The following is a 5,136-nucleotide window of genomic DNA, read 5'->3' as shown; positions in this document are numbered from 1 at the left end:
TTTCGGGCAGGAATTCAAACTCAAAATTGGATTTCTGTAGTGGAATTGGGAGAGGGAAATGGATTGTAATGTGCTAAGGGAGTCTTAGAGAAGCTCTCTGAGGAGTTTGGGAGGCCTTGGTGAAAAATTTTTACCTTACCTATTCATGGTCGTGGGGTTATTTTATAGAAATTTGCCAAGGGGAAGCTTGGCCAGCCAATTGAGGGGTTAGCCCCACTGCTTAGGTGTTAAGCAGAGGAGCTCTCAGCTCAATTTGGGCTGAGGTGGCTTCTTGTTATCCCTTTAAAAATAAAAAAAAAAATTTACCCATGAGATAAATATCAAGCTTAACCATGGGTTGGTGGTTGGTTTTAAACTCGACTCTAGAGTCTAGGATGAGTTAAGGTAAGGCTCATTTGACCATACCAAGCTCAATTGGTTTGGATTTGGCCATAAGTCCAAGAAGGTGCATAGACCAAATCTTGTGTTTGTACTAGGTTAAACATGTCAATTGGCCCAATTAAATATGTTATTTGGTGTAAGAGACCATGAGGAACAACTTTCATGAAGGGTGAAAGTCAGTTTGAGGTCAATTGGTTAATCAAGTTGGTGGGTTTTTTATTTTTGACTCATTTTAAGCTTGCTGGGCTATGTTTGGGTCAAACTTGGGCTAGCCATGGCTTGACCAAGGGTTAGGTCATGGTTAAAGCTTATAATGAGCAGTAAAATGGCACCATAGAGTATTGACATGTGGTATAACAAGTACTTTGATTTAACCATCTCTTTATCCCTTTAAAAATAAAAAAAAAAATTTACCCATGAGATAAATATCAAGCTTAACCATGGGTTGGTGGTTGGTTTTAAACTCGACTCTAGAGTCTAGGATGAGTTAAGGTAAGGCTCATTTGACCATACCAAGCTCAATTGGTTTGGATTTGGCCATAAGTCCAAGAAGGTGCATAGACCAAATCTTGTGTTTGTACTAGGTTAAACATGTCAATTGGCCCAATTAAATATGTTATTTGGTGTAAGAGACCATGAGGAACAACTTTCATGAAGGGTGAAAGTCAGTTTGAGGTCAATTGGTTAATCAAGTTGGTGGGTTTTTTATTTTTGACTCATTTTAAGCTTGCTGGGCTATGTTTGGGTCAAACTTGGGCTAGCCATGGGCTAAGTCCGAATTAATTATTGTGTTTAGTGTAAAACATCATGATGAACAACTTTCATGAAGGATGAAAGTCATTTTGAAATCAATTTGGTAGTGAATTTGGTGGATTTTGATGAAATTTGGATTTAGACCCAAATTAGGCATATGGGGCTAATTTGGGTCAAACTTGAGCTAGCTTTAGACTAAGCTCAAATTTATTGTTGTGTTTGGTGGTCATAAATGACCTCACAAAGGATTTTCAACAAAAATTGGATGCCAATTTGAGTTTTAGGGCATTCAATTGTTGAGATTTGGGGTGTTAGCCAATATTAGGGCTAATTTTGGGTTTTGGATTTAAACCAAATTGGATGATCAAAAGGTTTTACCAATGCAAATTTATAGTCAGATTTAATGTAAAATATTGCTATGAAGCAAATACAACATTTCTTTAGGCCAATTGGCATGGTTATAAGTCCAGTTGATGTGATTTTGTCATTTAGCCAAAATTGGGGTCAAAAGGGCAATTAGGTAAATTGGGGGTGTCTGGGGGAAAAGACCAAAGATGAGTATTTCAAGTAGAATTGGATAGATATCCATTCTAAATGAACCATGGATCAATGAAATCCTCATTTTGGGTCTTTATGTATTGGTCTTAGCCAGGGTATTGTGAGGGTATGTTGAGGGTATGGTGAGGGTATTGTGAGGGTATTGTATACCTTAGCTCCAAACTAACAACCAGGGTCAATCCTAAGGTCAAGTAGCCAAATAGGAACTCTCCTTGAGTTTTCTCATAATGATCTTACCTACTAAGTGCTAGAGGTTAGGACCAATATGTGGAACTTCAAGTTGAGTAAAGAGAAGAGATTTGAGTTTCTAATGGTGAGGGTACCTTTTCTAGTTTTCTAAGACTAGTCAGTAGGAAAGTCATATGGCTAGATCTAGGCTACTAAAGAAATTTCTAGACCTCAACCAAAAGTGAGGTCAACATATCAAAATTATGGTGCTTACAAAAAAAAGTTATGAAGGCCCTCACCCAATGGAATTGGAATATATTTGGCAATATTTTGGCATGAGGTAAACAAGTTGAATGACAACTGGTAGATATTGAGTTCCTGGCTGCTAATGGCCTGGCTGATGAAGCTTGCCTTTGGGAAGCTAAGGAGAAACTCCTTGTTGCTTTGGCATGACAAGAAGACTATCTGAAACAAAATGCCTCTACAAACAAGTTCATGGATGGAGATAGGAACACAAAGTACTACCATGCTTCCATCAAATATAGATAAAAATGCAACACAATTCACTTTATACAAGATGAACAAGGCAGATGGATTAAGAGCTCTAAGGAAATTGCAGAAAGTGTTGTGGATAACTGCAAGAGACTCGTGCAAAGCCTTGATCAACATAAAATTTATTTGGATCCTAAATTATTCAGAAATGATCACGATTTCACTCAAAACATCAACTTGGCTAAAACCCCTACTAACGAGGAAATCTAACAGGCTCTTTCCACCATAGAAAGTGCTAGAGCAGCTAGCCCTGATGGCTTTACTTATGATTTCTATAAGAAAGCTTGGGAGGTAATCAAAGAGGATGTTGTGCTGGCCATTCAAAGCTTCTTTCAAAGGAAAGAGCTACCAAAGTACTTTTCTGCTAGCACCATCTGTTAGTGCCCAAATCCTCATTTAGAGATCAGTGGCATCATTTTAGAACTATCAGCCTAACCAATGTAGTCACTAAAATCATCAGTAAGATTCTGGTGACGAGGATACAATCCCACCTACAACACCTGATTAGTCCAAAGCAGGCAGCTTTTGTGAAGGGGAGGTATATTAAGGGCAATGTACTCATAACCCAGGAATTATTAAATGATTTAGATAGACCCTGTAGAGGGGTAGATCTAATTTATAAACTAAACTTGAAGAAGGCATATAACATGATACAATGGAAGTTTGTGATGGATTCCTTGGAGGTTAAGGGATTTTCCAATGCTTCCTACCTTATCATCAAAATATGGTTGAAGGGAAATGCGCATTCAGTCTTTACCAATGGCCAAGCTCATGGCTTTTTCACAGCATCCATGGGACTCAAACAAGGAGACCCGCTATCCCCAACCATTTTAATACTTACACTGGATTCCCTATCTAGATTGTTGAATAAGCCTTCTTAAAGAAAGAACTATATCAAACACCATCACAAATCCACTTTGGACATCAATCACCTAATCTATACAGATGATATAATCATGTTTTCCAGAGCTAATAAAGCAGCTACCTGATTGATACAAACCTGTCTGCAGGAATTACACGATATCTTTAGGCTGATGTTTAACAGACAGAAATGCCATGTTCTCTTTATCAAATGGACCCCTCACTCCACCACGTAATGGATACTAAATATCACTGGTTTCACCCCTTTGTCCACTCCATTCAAAAACCTGGGTGCTCCTTTCCTTAAAGGCAGAACTAAGTTAACTCAAATTGATGAAGTGGTTAGGAAAGCAAACTCCCAATTACAATGTTGAACAAAATCCTATCTTTTAAATGGTGGAAGGATTACACTTTTAAGAAGTATCCTCACCAACTTCCCATCTGATATCCTACGAATGGTTGTAATGAAGAAATGTACTCAACTGTTAATTGAAAGATGCTTCAATAGATTTTTATGGGTTGAGCATAGAAAACAGCTACATTGGGCAAGTTCGCAAAAAATAGCGGAACCAACTACTGCAGGAGGTTTGGGGTTCAAAGGTCTTCAACATCTTTAGCACATAAGTCTATGCAAATTGTGGATGAAATTCAGACAGCAGAATACACTATGGTCCCAGTTCATGTGGGCAAAATACTATAGATCTTCACATCCTAATCTAATTACTAGAAAGATTGGAGAATCTAGAATTTAGGTTAATCCTCTTAAAGTCAGAAAAGATTTAGAAAATCTATTCCTATGAGACGTAAGACAAGGTAAGCTAAAATTTTTGTTGGACAGATAGTGTCCAGACAATTTCTTTAATCCAATTCCAGGGGACTTTGATGTTTAAATCTTGGTGGAGGATTGTTGGGGGTGAAAGTCCTGGTCTACTAAATTTTTGCTCTCTTTTTTGGATCAGCATTCAGCTGAGCTGATTTCCAAACTGCTCTTTGAAAAATATAATAAGAAAGGCTGGTGATAGATGCAAAATCCACTCAAAGCCTCACAAAAACTATATATTCTAAGCTATATCATTGGGAGGAAGTGCCATGAGGGGAATGTCTTTGGAATAAATACCTTACTTCTTCTATGTATTTCTTTTGCTAGAGAATTTTTCATCAACTACTACTTACTGATGATATTAATAAACTTGAGGTTTTGAAGGGGCCTTCAATCTGCCACTTTTGTAAGGCTAAAGAGGAATCTATAAGCCATCTTTTCTTTGGTTGTAGTTTTTTTAAGGAAGTTTGGAATATCCTGATACAACATATGCAGGTTAATACAATGCAACTGGAGTGGCACAGCCTTCTTGATTCTTGGAGTGGAAGGCTAAGCACCAAATTAAGTCCAATTCCATTCCTTGCTTCTTGTTTTATCTGGGCTGCCAAAAACTAAATAAAGTTTGAAGACCAATCAGTCACTAATGTAAAGGTGGCTGTCAACTTCTTAAAATTTATTAGAAAGCTTATCCAACTAAAGAAGATCCCCAACATCTTGATCATTCACAAAGCAACTGGCCATACTACTTTTTTTGTGATCAAAGTTTACTGCGATAAACCTGCTTTCCGTACTATCAAAGCAAACAGTGATGGAAGTTAAGAGTCACTTATAACTTCCTATATAGAGAAGGTAATAGACTTTCTAAATTATTAGCTCAGAGTGGGGGTGAATCCAACAAAGTTTTTATTTCCTCCTCTCCCACCCCTCCTCTAAGTTTTTTGCTTTAGGTGGATTTATTGAAAGCCCTACACCTCAGAGTTGTAACATCTTTTTTTATCTTAATAGAAATTCTCTTATATATATATATATATAAATATAAATAT

This window comes from Phalaenopsis equestris, unplaced genomic scaffold (assembly GCF_001263595.1).
Source record: "Phalaenopsis equestris unplaced genomic scaffold, ASM126359v1 Scaffold001260, whole genome shotgun sequence".
NCBI lineage: Eukaryota > Viridiplantae > Streptophyta > Magnoliopsida > Asparagales > Orchidaceae > Phalaenopsis > Phalaenopsis equestris.
This window is presented reverse-complemented; position numbering follows the sequence as displayed.